At 34.0% G+C, this 16691-nt stretch overlaps 1 long non-coding RNA gene across 3 annotated transcripts in view; it reads right to left on the bottom strand.

Annotated features, from left to right (window-relative positions):
* Window positions 1-16691, bottom strand: part of LOC143232789 (uncharacterized) — a 23056-nt gene extending 6365 nt beyond the window's left edge. For 2 of the 3 annotated variants that reach the window (XR_013017734.1, XR_013017736.1), the window contains exon 1: window positions 6326-8931. This is a non-coding gene — a long non-coding RNA (uncharacterized LOC143232789). Of the gene's footprint in view, window positions 1-6325; window positions 8932-16545 lie in introns of those variants that run through there. The other variant, XR_013017735.1, reaches the window with a different exon arrangement.

Genomic DNA, 16691 nt, shown 5'->3' with positions numbered 1-16691 from the left:
AACATACTTATATTTGTTCCTACACACCTGTATCTTTAGTCATGTATCAAAACTAACTTGTAACTGATCTCAAACTTGCCATACTATCCAAAAGCCTGTATCGTATGTCACAGTTTGGAAAACATAATTAAATTCATGAATATACTTTAACATCTTGGCACAGATCCAATCTATGTTACAAATAACAGCCAACTTATTATACATCTGAATTCATATCACTGGAACTAAATGCTAAAACAACCTATTAAAATAGGCATAATGAAATCATTTTTTACAAATTTTATAAGCTTTAAATCAACATATAAGTGGCTGTAATTTTAAACAGACAACACTGTTAAGACCAGGATGGTTTTATAATCATAACTTTATTTTATTTTAAAGTTTAGAAAAACCTCTAAATGTTACAAGCACGATAATTCTAAATTTAAAGTAGAAACGAAAAACAAAATAGTAAATGAATAGTTAAGTTTGATTACATTAGTTGTGATAAAAGTTGTTACATGTCAAAAGCAACATACATACTTGAATTTGTTTCAGTGTAAAAAGTATCAATAGAGCTATTAAATCAGCTTCTAAGTACCTTGTATATTCTTTGTTAACAAATACATTAAAAATGGGGAAAAATATATAGTTCAAGTGGGTTGGAAGATATGACCTTTGTATAATTGTGACAACTTTATACATTAAGAAATCACTTTATAAAGATCTCCATAAACATATACATTTGAGTAACACTATTTATCCACAATTGTAAAACAGATGTGAATTGCAGGTAATTACTTGTCCCTATAAATGTCAGTATTAAAGAAAATAGATAGCAACAAAAATCTTTCTGATTTGACATTCAACATTGCATGATTCCCAGAAACCATTTATTTCACTGTGTTTTCACAAAGACATATCATATGAGTTTATGCAAAGTAGAAAATTTCCACCAATGGCTGCAAGAAAACATAAATGAAAAGCACGTAAAATAAAATGGGCTGCATACAACTATCAAATACTTCAATGATAGCCAAAATTTTATTATGTCCAACCACAAACAGCAACCCATCAAAAACTGTTTATGCAAGTAAAAAATATAAAAAAATTCATGCTTAAAACACAACTCTGGACAATGAATGACTGGAAACATGACATGGTCTGATGTGCAACATTTCATGTATTATATTAATGTTAGAATAAAATTATGAAAAACATAGAGAGAGAGATCACTTCCTTGCATGTGGTTTTCTGACATTGCATGTACTAGAAGCAGTGTAATTGTATGGAAAATGTTCTTGTAGTGGGCGTAGGGTGTTTCAACCCCCTGTGACAGCCAGAGTGTACCTGAACATGTCCACTTTGTAATGCTGAATCTCCATATTCGTAAACAAAGAGCACTTTGAAGACAATCATTTAACAATTCAATCCATTTTTATTGTTTCAAAATTGGTTTTAAAAGGATGATTTGAAACTTCTTTCTTCCTTGACTAGACAAATTACCAGATCTCACAACACTGATCATCACATTTACTGACATAATTCTTAACTGACATCAATTAAGCAATATTTTATATTAAATTCCTACATAAATGAATTAAATTGAACAACTTTAAAGTATGTCAAGTCCAGGTTATTGATACCAGATGTCACGTCGAGAACATTTAATTTACATTCATGACATCTTTCATCCAAATACAGCTGGCTTTTAAGACAAATCAGTTATGCTGGTGTGTCAATATTAAGTTCCTATTTACATGAAATTATTCTACAACTACCAAATGAAGTAATTAATTATAAAAAAATGTTACTTTGTACAATAAAATTCCATTTTAAACACATAACGTTACATATCAATACATGTATGGTAATTTTCAAGTCTTACCTTTCTAAATTTTGGTAAGTATTGTTACTATTAATTTATTCAACACCTTTTGATATTTTACAAATTGCACACTCATACTATCTTCTCCTTTTGAACTAAAAAAAGTCTAGATATTAAATAAAATATATTCAGAAATGTTTATAATGAATATACATAAGAAAGGAAATCTAAAGTTCTAAGGTAGTACCTATAACTGTGTTGGATTTAGTTTTACTAGACAAATTATCAGTACAAAATCCATATAGGTCACTATATAGGTAAAATATTATAATGTGACGGTCAATCCCACTATTCGTTGGTATAAGAGTAGCCCAAGAGTTGGCAGTGGGTGGTGATGCTGCCTTCCCTCTCGTCTTACACTACTAAATTAGGGTCAGCTAGTGCAGATAACCCTCAAGTAGCTTTGCGTGAAATTCAAAACATGAAGAACAAAACAAACTTTGCAATTATTTATTTAATAAAGTTCATGTACAAAAAACTAAGTTTCATTATTTTGTCTCTCTTAGTAGGATGATTTAACTGAGAAGCTTTACTTAAGTTGGGCTGGTGTCTTTGACAGGTAACTTCAGAGGGTTAATCCTATGGCCTCAGGCAACATTTTTCAACTCCTTTCTTCATATGGTACTGAGTTGCATTCAAATAATATTTTCGTAAATTGAAAATGTATTTCCAATACTACTTACCTAAACTCACACTACAGCTATTTCTTGCTTGCTCCAGTCTTTCACTCCCCATTTAAATCAATTTGGTAATATCTGTCTCATGCCAATTTCTACCAATGTCAATGCATCCTCTATTGCCCTACTGTATATAAGCATCTGCAGTCTTGAAAACCAGCTCTTAGTGGGAAGGAAGAGAGTACAATTAACTATTACTGAAATTACATTTTCTATTTAAGAACATTATTCGAGAACATTTAATTTACATTCATGACATCTTTCCTCCAAATACAGATGGCTTTTAAGACAAATCAGTTATGCCGGTGTGTCAATATTAAGTTCCTATTTACATGGAATTATTCTACAACTACCAAATGAAGTAATTAATTATAAAAAAAAAGTTACTTTGTACAATAAAATTCCATTTTAAACACATAATGTTATTTCTTGCTTGCTCCAGTCTTTCACTCCCCATTTAAATCAATTTGGTGATATCTGTCTCATGCCAATTTCTATCAATGTCAATGCATTCTCTATTGCCCTACTGTATATAAGCATCTGCAGTCTCGAAAACCAGCTCTTAGTAGGAAGGAAGGGAGTACAATTAACTATTATTGAAATTACATTTTCTATTTAAGAACTGTTTCCTTTCAACACATACTTTTCAGATTACAACTAGAATCCCACATTGATAAGATGGAGGGGTCAGTGAGGGCATTATCCATACAGAAAGCTTCTGCATAGATCATGGGTGTAGCAGCAGAAAATTCACACCAAAGTGGGAGAACCATACTACATCCAGAACACGTATGCTCTACAACCAGAAGTTAACTCATTTACTGTGGATGAAATTTTATGGGTTGTTTTTCATCATGACTAACCAGGGCCCAACCAGAGAGTAGATATTTATATATATGTGTATGTGCACACACACACTTCTGAATGGATCCTAACCTGCAGCCATAAAATGCTGTGTTCCAACCGATCACAATCACAACATGAAGTGGACAAACCTTCTCCAATACCTAAAGAATTCCAAAAATCAATGCTCCAGGTTTGAAATGAAGCAATCTTGAATGATTTATTCAACCTAAGACAATAGAATTCATAAGGTCTGGAATCACGAACACTCGTCCTCACTCCCCAACCCATGCTGCATATGGAATTACAAGGAAAGAATAGTCCCGCTTCAATGAAAAAGTACTAAATCAATATTGATAAAGAAAAAGAGTCATGCTCAACCCAACTTGATAGCCAGGTACCAAATTTCAACCCATATTACAAGTAGGCTTCCACATAGGCTGGTGCCTCACCTATTGACATCTGGGAAAATACTTCCAGGGACCTGGGTAAGAGGGTTCTTCAACTTCAGCCTGTCCTCCAAGATTGGAGGAAATTAACTATACCACTATGGAGGAAAAGCCTCTGTCCAATAATCACTCCAACAACTGGGTATGATAAGTATTCCCTAGCTCCACTAGTAGAATCAGGGAGTCCTGAGGAACAGTGCTCTGGAAACAAAACAGTATAGAACCAAGTTCTCTAAACTTTTACAAACAAACCAACCCCAGTTTATTCAGTTCAATTATCAGCAAGGACAGACAATATCTCCTTATGCTTTACTCATGATAGTTCAACATAATACAATAATATGATACAGTCAGTTTCTAAAGGGCCTTATGTCATTTCTAAGAGGCTGCTACAACCAAGAAAAAGTATTTTGTGTTATGCATACTAATGTGGAATTAGCTTGGTAACAACACATCTGACTGAGCAACACTTGCCATGGAGCAGAATTCTTCATGAAGGATGAAAGAGACCCTGAAGAAAAAAGGAAAAGAAAGTGGATGTCATTCATACAGATTCAGAGGATAGCCTAAAATCTTCAGAGGAAGAAAATCCTCCATGTTTTGACCAGATGTATATTAAGACTAATAAATATCATTAAAAATATCTCTTTTTACCTCTTCTATTTTTATTTTTGGCAGTTTCACTTAATGTTAATGAAATGCAAGTTTGCACATTTTTCTTAGGTGCTTCTGTAGTTCATTACTGTATTAAATATGCTCAATATAGTCAAAACAATAATCAGCCAGTATTTTGAAAATATTTGGTATATAATATAAATGTGTTCTTTGTGATTATTGAAACTAATACAAATTAATAGTTTAAAAACTACATACATCAATAAATATTATTACATTCATGTATTTTTTAATATTTATATAAAACTTGTGTAATAAAATGTGAGTGTAACAATAAAAACGTGTGTAATATTTCTTCATGTCTTGTGGCTTTCAAACATATGAAGTTTATCGAATGTTTAGCAAGTTTGGCCACCCCTGGTATATATTAGCAGATGTATTTTCAGTAGATGTGTAGCTGTTCAAAACCTATTGCTAAGGAGAGATAATCAAAACCAAAAGGCTGAAATAGGCATCATGATTCAAACAAAGGAGAAAGGTGCTCTTTTAAGATTAATCCAAATTCAAACTGTTTAGAAACAATCAATAACAGTTTGTTCATTTTGCAGAGAGGAAAATGATATCACAGTAAACATGTAATACTACATAGTGAAACATATATATCTTGGTAGATGAATACTAATGAGAATGTACTTCATACAGTGATAATGGAAATCTTTGCAAACATTTATGGCATCCTAAATGCTGACAGGTGTAAGTATATTCTTATCCATCATCTCATTACCTCAGAAATAAGACATTTTGGACATGGATTTATCTTTAATCATCTTTCAACAATGAAGTGATCCCAATCCTGCAGAAAATCTGGTAAAATGATACTTTAAAGGATAAAAAAAAACTGAGAGAATAACTGAAACCATGGCTTAACTGCACAGTCCTAATATGAATATGGCTATATGGTCTTATACAAAATCTTAAAACATCAGAAGTGGCAATCAAGTAACACAATGTATGGAGTAACAAAGAATATTTCAAGTAATATTTCACAATAATGTACTGATCAAGTCAAATCACATTCAGGACAAGAACTTAGGTTTAAAATTATTTCAAGTCTCAAAAAATATGTTTGGACATGAAAGACAACCCAGAATGGTAAGCAACGTTTGTTTCTCTTCATCCTGAGAATGCATATTGAGAGTGAATGTAAGTCTGTCACCAACAAGTAGCAGCAGAAATCTGAAAATAAAATAGCTGGAGCTACCTACAAAGATAGTGCTGGCAAAAAACAAGAAAAGAGTGGCTGTTACCATAGGTGCTGCTGCCAGGAGAAAAAGGATAGAGACAACTTGTAAATTTACCACAAGAAGGAAGTGCTATCACCGTTATTAAACAGTGCATGATTGATGATCAACTAAGGTTAGTAAATGGGTAAATAGTGCCAGTGGTCGTTGGAGCATATAAAATCCTCAAATGTCCCCCCCCCAAAAAAAACAACAACACAAAATGTCAGTTGGTGAAGGCTATGTTGGGTTCAAGAAAGTGAAAGTTCTATGAGACATTGGGTGCAACAGTGACAAACAGTGTAGTATATGATGATCAGATGGTGGGCAAGGCACATGTGTGTGTGCACTGACTGATGGGACAATGAGAAAGTTTTCCAAAACAAGAATTAAGGTGGACATTCTTTACTGCATTGGAGATCTTGAAGTCTTGTGTAGGAAGGTTGATGATTGGCAGTACACCAGGAAGTAGAAGTTTGGATGAATCAGACAGGAAAAAGACTGATGAGGCATCTTCAGTCACTGCAACTGCTCAAGGAAAGAAAAGGAAGAAAGATATGTAGCTCTGAGATTTGATTTCACTTTTTCCCTTACCTCTTGTTTTTATCAGCCCTTGGAGGAGATTCTGCTGTCAGGCATGTTGACCATTCCTCAGACATTCATCTCCCATTACTTGCATCAAATTGCAGTTTCTGTTTCCTCTTGTAGGTATACTTCAGGCTTTGGTGTGTCTGTAGCACTAGGTAGATCTTTGTTAATACCTTCTTTTCTTTTAGAAGCCCTTGTTTTGAATTTTGTCTCCTTGAGGCTGCATTTGGATAGTGATGTTTGAAAGGTTTTCTTTATATACACAAAAAAATATACACTGTATGTTATTTTGGTTTGAACACTCTTTCTGTGGGTGTGCACAGTCCTGTTCAAGATGTGGTGTTGCACAAGTTAATGGATGGTCAATAATGTCATGATATTTGCTTCATAAATAGGCTCATCCCAGAATGTACCACCCATAGAGAGCATGGGTAAAACAGAAGGGGATTGTTGTTCATCTCTTCCTTGCCTTGATTTAATAAATCCGTATGGTCTGCCTTTCAAAATAGAGTTCTGTAATCACCCATTGTAATCTTTTGGATGTCGCCATTCCTCCAATTCTCTTCCCCCCCTCTCTTCTAGTGGAGTTTGAGGATCTTTACCACTTACTAATTCTAATCTGCTGGGATGGTTGACCATAGAGGCATCCTGCTTGATTGGTTCCACATATATAGATATAACCATTCAGTTCACTGTATGACAATGGTACTCTGCTAGCTTGGAAGGTGTAACATCCTCTGGAACGAAAGATACATATTGTGAAGTGAATCTTTTCAATTCTGTTCACCCCTTTGATTGGGTGCACTCATCCTACCCTCGTGTGAATGTTGGTACCCCAGAGGCTATTTTTGAATACTAACCAAACCAGTTAACTTGATTCATCAAACAATTTTTGATTCTTCTTTCAGTGTAGTCCCCCACTGGGACAATGGTAAGTCTATGCATATGCAACTCTAAAATTATGAATTTGATTCTTCTTGATAGACACAATAGACTCAATGTGGCTTTGCTATAAGAAAAAACACACAGCTTTTGTGTAATGAGTCATAGAAGATATACGTGGGATGTTTATATTTCTGTCCATGGCACTCCCACATCCTCTTCTCTTATGTAGATATTATTGACCTTTGCACATTTTGGACCAGTCTCCCTTCTCTCTCATACTGGATCTCTAACTCATTGCTAATCTTGTGTCATGCTCTGGAGAGAGTGTTTTCCTCACATCCATGATTTATGAGCTTGGATGTAGTTGACTATACCAATTAGGGTTTTTCTTGTCCTTATGGTTGAGTTTAGGAAATGTCAAGACCCTATAATGCCTGGTTTCATTTGTCATAGTTTTTGCTCCCATGGTTTTTTTAGGAATTTGTCTAGTTACAGCTGTTGCTTTTATCCTATTTGTAATTCCTGTTGTTTCGAGTATGACACTCTGTTTACTTACAGTTGTGCTTCTTGGGAATTGATAAAGTGGTTCATATGGCCTAGCCATTTGTTTTTGCTTTTTTGTTATACGTTGCTACAGCTTACATTTTCTTAATACTTTCACAGTGATGTACCATTTCTCGTTCCTGGGTGAAGGGCATTATACCTCTTTCAGAAGTAGTGCTGTACCTCACAGGTAAGTTCATTTTGGAAGTTAACATTCTGAACACTGAAAATCTAATTCCAATACATACTTACCTCCTATTATTCACTTTCCACCCTTTCTCTCAACTAAAACCAGAATTTTATTCTAGTACCTACCATTTCTTTAAAGCAAGGATTTTCACAAGAATAGCAGAGGAGCTAGCTGTGCTGTTATAGATAGCACAATACTCTTGGTTGAGATAGTCATATAATATGTGCATGGTCAGAATAGTACAAAAGTGATAAGATATAAAGAATGGTGTGATGGTTACAAAAAATTATTTTAGCAATGTCTAGATTGCAGAGAACAATCAAGATAACTTTTGTGCAAGGAAAGATAAGTATCTACCAAATATACATTTTCAAAGTAAGAAAATGTTAATCTCGAGTAATTATGTCAGGTTAAATTTAAGGGTGTTATTTTCTGTAGACTAACTAATTAAGAAATTTATCTACAGTCTCATGGTTTAGTTTTATTGTATTCTACTTTATCATGTTTGTGGAGAGGACTACTTTGTGAGGGTCAAGGACTTCCTATACTATCCTGCTAACCCCAGGAAAACTCTGACTTGTTGCTTAGTTTTGGAGCTGGTACATTCTGTATGTGGCTTAGCTAGTGTTAACCACTCTGATTCCAGCAAAGTTCAGCACAGAATAACTGATGTAGTAATTACATTGATCAGACCTGCTGCCCTCATTTACCTGAACAGCTGTCTGAGTTTCTTCAAATGGTCTTTCCATCTGGGTGTGGGTCAGAATGTCATCCACGTAATGCTCAATGTTTATGAGCTTGTGAAACATTATCCTCATCATATTAGTAACTTTTAGTTGACTAGCCCAAGTTGCATCCTATTAAACTATTAGTACGTGTTTGGTGTCACAAAGATTGTCTCCTTGTTATATTAATTCTCCATTGAAATTAGCCAATAACTTTTACTGAGGTCAATGTTAGTAAGGAACTTTGCCATGATAGCCTCTGGGTAACACAAAGATATGGAGATGAACTTTATCATGAGGTTAAGTTCAGCTTTTGAAAACTTATGCAGAAGAAGTATGAACAGTCCCTCTTCTTTATGGTTACCACTGGTGAAAAGTAGGCTAGATTTGAAGGCTCAGAAATTCTGGCCGTGACTTCTTGTTAAGGCCTCTCGTTGCATAGGAAATTTTGTAGGGCTTCACCTTTACTGGATCCTTGGTTGTTGTCTTCATCTTATGTTGCACAAATTGTGTCTTGTCTAGTCTATCTGTGAGGCATTTGCATACTAGCACAGTAGATCTTGTAGCTCTTTCTTCTGCTTACTGGTTCTGCATCTATAAGTGCCACATTTTCAGTGCCCAACTGCACCTTGTTACTGCACCCATTAGGTTTTCTTCTCCTGCAAAGTGTCTCTTCAACAGATTAGTTTGGTAGATCCTGGTTCTACTATCCATTTTCACCTAATATTCCATTTGTTGACCGTTTCTTGTACTTCAAAATGTTCTTTCTACAGCATGGTGAGTTTTTTGTTGACTATTGGTAGCTGAGTAAAGACATCAGCTCTTGACTTTCTTGTCATATAAGTGCTTCTGACTACCTTGAGTTGACATTCTGACTGATATGTTATCAAGGCTGTATGAATTAGCTCTGTCAGGTGTTAATTTGTAAAGTTTGCATGATGCTTCCACTTCACAAACTTTATTACAGAGTACAGTGATTCACAGCAGTATGTTGTCCTGAAAATTGAGATGAGTTGCACACTGGTTTTCTTCAGTTCAGGATATTTTATTTCTGGAACTTGCTTCCAGAACTCAATTGCAGAATAGGATTTATGGAACATCTTTAGACCCAGGTCCTCCTGTAGTTCTATTAGTTCCATTTCCACAACAGATGATTTTGTAACCAGATGTTTGAGAATTGGACAACCATTTTTGTTCATATACAAAAAAGGTGAAGCAGGGTTTCAGCTCTGCAAGTCCTCAAACCTGTCTAGGAAATTATCAAGCAGTTATTGTAATTTACCTTTGTATTCTTCCAGTTTGTGGTCTTTTATTTCAATATCAGAGAATGTATTTACTCTCGTTTTGAGATTGGGAAAGTAACTGAAGTTTCTTAACTGTATGTTTCTTTGAAAAAGTTTTATTTTATTCTGAAAGCTGAAAATTTTCTGAGTGAGATCAGGAACAATCATATCCATCCCCTGGAGTGCCAGGTTGAGAGTATGTAGATGATTCATTATATCAGTAAGGAACATTAAATTTTGCATCCATTCATCATTTCCCAGTTGAGAATAGAATCTTTTTCTCAAGAAAAGTAATAACATGCTCCAACAGATCCACAAACCTATTTAAAACATTGCTGGTTGACAACCGCCTCACAGTGCAGTAGAAAGAGACATCACTGGATTTATCTTCAAGCTCCAGTTCTTCAATAAAATTTTTGAACTGTCAGTGGGTATTCCCATTTAAGCATATAAAACTGACAGTTTCAAAAACAAATTTCATAACATCATTATGCTTGAAGTGTCTGGCTGCCGGGTGTTCACGACGAATAATGCAATGAACAGGGAGAAACTCTGGAAAATTGGGATCACTTTTCATAAGTGCAATTAATCCTGCATTATCCCCCACATTTGCAGATGCTCCATCTGTTGCAACATTGACGAGTTTATCCAGTGGAATATCAGCATTTGTTAAGGTTCTGTCAAGCACATTCTTAATGTCAACACCACGAGTTGTTTCTTTTAATGCCACTAAGTCCAACATTTCTTTTTTCACATTTACATCAAAGGAAACATGATGAACAAATACTGCCAGTTGTGGGTTGTCTTGTATTGTCTGTAGATTTGTGAAGGGCTAAGTGGAATTCTTTAAATCATTTTCAATTTCTCTGTAACATCAGCACTGATCTGGGAGATATGTCTATCTGTAGTGTGGTGTGAAGCTGGTGTTTGTGCTATTAGTTATTGAAGTTTTGTGTTATTTGGATCTAACACTGCGACAACTTCAGCTATATTCTTCTCAACAAATTCGCCATCCGAATATGGGTGTTTAGCATGAGCAATATTCCATGATATAACAAAACTAGCTTCAGTCATTTTATCAACTTCTTTACTGAACGTTGTCAACAGTGTCTGCTGGCTGTTTAGTGATGATTTTAACAGAGTTAATTCTGATTTTGGTGGATAATCAGATGAAAAATTTTTGTGATTTGTTTCATAGTGGCGTTTCAAGTTACTGGCTGTATAATGACTAAGTAACACTTTGCAGATAAGACACAAAGGTTTACCTCCTTTAACAGTGAGTACAAAATCTTTCTCTCACTGTAGCTTAAAATTTCTGTTTTCATCTTCATACTTTTGCTTCTTACAATTTGATGATGTCATCTTCCTTCACAAAATTTTCACAGACACGTCTAAAAAAAATTAAAGTGAAAAGAAACAATAAGCTCCAACACATGCAACACAATCAAACTCTACAGTGCCCAATATCACACTAACACTACTAATTTTGCTGCCCACAACATGGCCACACACAAGCCATGTCTACTAAAACTAACATTGTTAGCACCGGCTTGTACGATTACTGATTCTCCAGCGCAATTCCTCTGTAGTCCTTGCTGATCCAAAATTTCTTTAATCCCTGACTCAAATCTAGCATTAAAATTAGGATTTAAATTCTTAAATATATTTACTCACCATGAACATTAAACTTACAATTTAATTCAGTGGACTCTCATTTTATGCCTGGTAATAAATTATAAAGGTTGAAAATTTTTTATTTACCTTTTATATTAATTGTGATGCAAAAAGGAGCTCAGCCAACATATTTCCGTAGTTAACGTTTTTAAAATCCCTGAAATAATTTACTTTGATACATTAACTTAAAATTTTACCCTCACTGGGTACTTTTTCTTGTTATTAGATATTTTAAAACATTTATTACAAAATAGAGCTTGGTACAGGTTTTAAGACATGTAGAAGTTACTTTGATTATCAATACCAAGCAGGTGAGTTAGTAAATTTGATATAGTATTTTTACAACTGAACAGGAAGAAAATTGCCTATGGATTGTAATTAAACAGACTAAGTAACATTGAGGGTATAGTGTGGCCTAGTGGCTAATCAAATGGTTTAGAGTTCAAGGTTTGCTTGTCTTCTGTTGTTTTGTCCTTGGGTAAGACATTTTACCCAAACTGCTTCAATTTTTATCGAGTTGTGAAATGGATACTAGCTGATGGCTATGGACTGGTGTCAATTTTTGGGGAAAATTTTCACCTTTGTCATCAGCAGTTAGGTACTGATTCCTATTCGGTGTATTTTATTTTCAATAAGTTTGTTTGTTTGTTTGTTTTCCAAAATTTCAGATGAAACTGTTTATGTTGTCCTTTCTGAATATTACTATGCAAAACAAGAAGAAGATAGTGAGGCAATAGCACAAGAATCAAAAGAGAATATTAACTTCAAGGTGAGTTTATAATACCCATCAAGTTTTGGTTTGTAAGTTAGTTTCCTGTTTTAGTAACACATTATTACTATTCAAAACTAATACAAAATATACTGTAAATTGTAGTAAAGAGTAAAATAATTTTAAATTAATGTGCATTTGGAATAGTCCTGGATGATTAGTGGAAATTGTTAATAGATTAATCTTCAGGCACAATAATTTTGTATTAAGTTACTATTTGTTGTAAGTGTAAGCTGTTGTACAGAAAAACATCTTATATATACAGTGTAATATGAAACTTTTAAAACTGATAACATTCCATGTGTGTTCCTTACAAGTTTTTACAAGAATACTAAAATTGAATAAACTAAATATTTGTCCTTAGAGAAAATATAATAAAATTAGTAAATATTTTTATCACAGTGTGTGAGAGGTAATATATTACTCAAGAAAAAGAAATTCTTACTAATCCTGGAGAGAGAAGGGTAAAATATTTGCTATTTGGCTTGAAAACTTATGGTGATACTAGACTTTTTTTTAGAAATTATAATGGTTCATAAAATGAAAATAAAAGTGGTAAAAGATGTATTTAAACATGTATATTCAAATATAAATATTTAATTACCAATGTTTCAGAGTTGTTTTTTCAATGCTTATTATCATTGTGAAAAGCTTTAAAAATAATTAAGAACTATTAAGTATAAAAAATCACATACTTTTAAACAAGATGTTATTAAAATGGATTGAAATTTAGAAAGAACAAATAAAAATGATTAGTATGTTTACATTTTACAGTTCAGGTTGGGTAAACTCTAGAAATGCAGGGTTAGTACAGGAAAGAAAGCTTTCCTGTACTAACCCAAATTTAAGTGGTATGTGATGACAGGCAGACTTTTGCTGTCTTTTTTTAGTGCTTTCTATTTAGCCAAAGTTAGTCATTGCTAAACAGTCCTGTTTGCATAAAAAGGTTTAATAATCACTTTGAAATTCTGAAAAACACTGTTAGATAAGCAAGTGAGTTATTCAACACAACTTTTTTTGATCAAATAAAGAATAAATTTTTGTTTTTAAAGCAGTATTTTCCAAATTAGTAATTGATATGTTTGTAACTTGCAATAAGTAAGCAATAGATTAGTTTAAAGCTACACTATTATTTACACATACAACATAAACATGAACAACAGACATGACATTGGCTAGTTATGTAACTAGTGGCTATTATTTGTGCAGAATGTATTCAAACCATTGAGCACTGGAAGTAAATAACAGGTCAGTTTAAGTTAATGACGCAGCTATGATTTAGAAATGAGTTTTGAAGTATACTAATGAATAATAACAAAGACATTTACATTGTGTTCGCAGTAACTAAAGTTTTCATGGCCATATTTACAATTTTAATTATTGAAGTTGATAACTGAGCAGAATCTGTTTCATATTCAAATAATAGAAATAGATACTGGACATTTTGTTTACCCAAAATATGCTAGGAAAGACACTGTCTTTTACTCTTTCCATTTACAGATGATAAAGTATGTTTTTATGTTAGTTCAATTTTAATTTAATTTAAATTAGTTGTCAAAGAAAATGAAAACTTTTGGCTATAAATGGTCAGTCATTAAGTTAATATCATTATAACCTAAAATTAACTTAGTCAGCTAATTGGTCTTGTGGCACTAATTTTCTATAAACAAATTAATAGTTTAAATCAGAATTTAAAATGTTTTGAAAATTATTATAATTTTCTACATTTAGTCTGAACATTTGACGTTAAACTGTTAAGTTTCTTGATGATTTAGTCAGAAATGTTTGAAAGAGTTTACCTACTTAAACCTGCTCTTTCACTTCTTAAGATTTAAGAGTATCACAGCAGACTTACATGAACATTAAACAGAATGCATTAATCTATCAAAGATCCAGTAATAGGGCAAAAATCTTAAAGACTAAATTTATTTAAAATATAAAAACAGCATGAGTTGTTTCAGAAATGAAAGTCGATATTTTCTCATATTGAAAATGTATATCTGACATATAATTACCTCCTCTTGCATAATAACTTTCAATTTGTGTTGCCTTCCATGTTTGCAACTTTTATTTACAACTAGCCTTTAGGTTTCCATCTAACATCACGTGTTTGCACATGATATAGCTGCACTGTGTCATCCAAACAAGCATGTAACTACCCTCTACCAATAAAAGATGTCCTTTTTAGAGCAGATCATTCTTTCTATACTGCAGAGCAAAATCAAGACTTACCACTATATACTGTAGAGCACACTCATGATTCCAAAATTAGAAGAAAAAAATAAATAAAAGATGCACCAGAAGTGAGAAGGATATGTGAGAACTGTGGGAGAGGTAAATATCTATTGGAAATATACTTTCAGTGTTGAAAAATGTTAACTCCTCATACAGTACCTTATCAACTCTCACATAATAGCAAAAATCCAATACTGTAAAGTTAGAGGAACCAATGAAAAAAGTTTCCAAGGTGAGCACCCATGGAGTGAGACTCTAATATATGTAAACATATAGTATCACATTTATTACAGAGTCCACCCCACCTGTACCAGGTATATGTTTTACCCACTCTAGGGATAACTTGATATATAACCTAGTAGAAAAAACACCAGCCTACTCAGCAGTATGATGTGTCACTTAATGAATTCTGTTATCATGAGCCAACCATTTCTACTATATTAATTGTATCACCTTAACACTGATTGTACAAATACCTCTTTATGTTCTTTCCACAACTGCCAGAAATTATGGTAGCCAAGACAGAAACAATGGATATGCCAGATCTAGCCTGCAGGCCATATTCTGCCCACTCCTGGGCTAAATTGCATCAGACTGTAATCTATGGATCAACTCCTGTTCAAAACCCAGGCAGCACTGGATATTTGTGTTCCAATTCATGGTAAAAAGGAGTGTCCCAACTATCTTTATCTAAAGTACAGGAAGCAGAAGGGAAAAACAACTTCCATTCCAACAACCAAAGCAGGGCACATGTGTGCAGACATAGTACACAACCAACACCAGGCCATTTAGGAACCTGATGCTGAGCAGCAGTAGGAAGGGAGAATGCAACAATGGTGAGTCAGCTCTGACCCAAAAATAAGGTGGTGGCAGAAATGTTTCTTATATTTCACAATAGGATGAGGGTCCCTACCATACACATGTGGAGAGACTTATATTGGCTTGTCATATGCCACTTCAACACCAAACCATCAGGGACCTAACATCCATGCAGCAGTAAGATGGGAAAAGTCAAGCTGGGTGGGTGAAATGCACGTGATGGATTCATCCAGTCCAAAACCAGGCAGCATTGGGAATTAGTCTCCTGGTCCACTGACAGGACAAGACTGCCTTACTCTTGTCTCAGTGGAAGTTATCACACTCAAGAAGAAGCCTACATAGTCCATCACACCAGCAAGTACGACTGGTAATTAGGAAGGGCTCTCATGTTCCACAGGAAGAAGAGGAGAGCAATGCAGTGGGGAATCCAGAGGAATGCAACACTGTAAGATAGTGCAGTGGGTGACCATGAAAATCCTATTTTGTAAAGGTCAGTACTGGTCTATTCAGCTAAAACTGAAGGGATGGGTAGGCAATCCTAACACTGCTTTACAAATGATACTCCACGAGTTGAAACATGTTTTTTGGTTTTTTTTATGACACAAGATACAATGAATAATCCTTTAGTCATCTTGTGGAACACCCCATCTCAACAGTGAGTTATAAACCTGTAAGATCATATGGTACAGATTTAAAGTTAAGTATACCCAGACAGGCACCACTTGCCACTGAACAGGATCCAGAGATGTAGAAACAGACCATTGTAAAGGTAAAGCATGTATAAAAAGAGATCATTCCCATTCAGAGCCAGTAAGGAGTATTTAGAAAGGTTGATTGATTTAGTGTTTTATGGCACAAAACAGCTAGGCTATCTGTGCCAAACATCCAGTAAAAAGTTAAAAGTAAATTTAGTAAAATTAATTAAAGGAAATTAAGGTAAAACAAAATATAAATAGCATAAAACCAATGTTTACATCTGGTCCACAACATTAACAGAAAAACTACAGTAATTCAAGTTGTAAAGGACTTTCTGTAACATAACTGTAATTATCATAACTTGCCAAGAAGACTAACAGGTAATTACAAAAACTACCGTCAGTCACCTGAAGTTGGCCTTTACAGTCCTGGTTCCGAGTTATTTGACGTCATGGCCATTTTCAAAAAGGAAAGTAATAAAAAGGTTTCAAAAGATGTGTAGCAAAATTATAATAATAATTCACCAGGATGACTAAGGGATAGTTCAAACAGC

This window comes from Tachypleus tridentatus, chromosome 11 (genome assembly GCF_004210375.1).
Source record: "Tachypleus tridentatus isolate NWPU-2018 chromosome 11, ASM421037v1, whole genome shotgun sequence".
NCBI lineage: Eukaryota > Metazoa > Arthropoda > Merostomata > Xiphosura > Limulidae > Tachypleus > Tachypleus tridentatus.
This window is presented reverse-complemented; position numbering and strand designations above follow the sequence as displayed.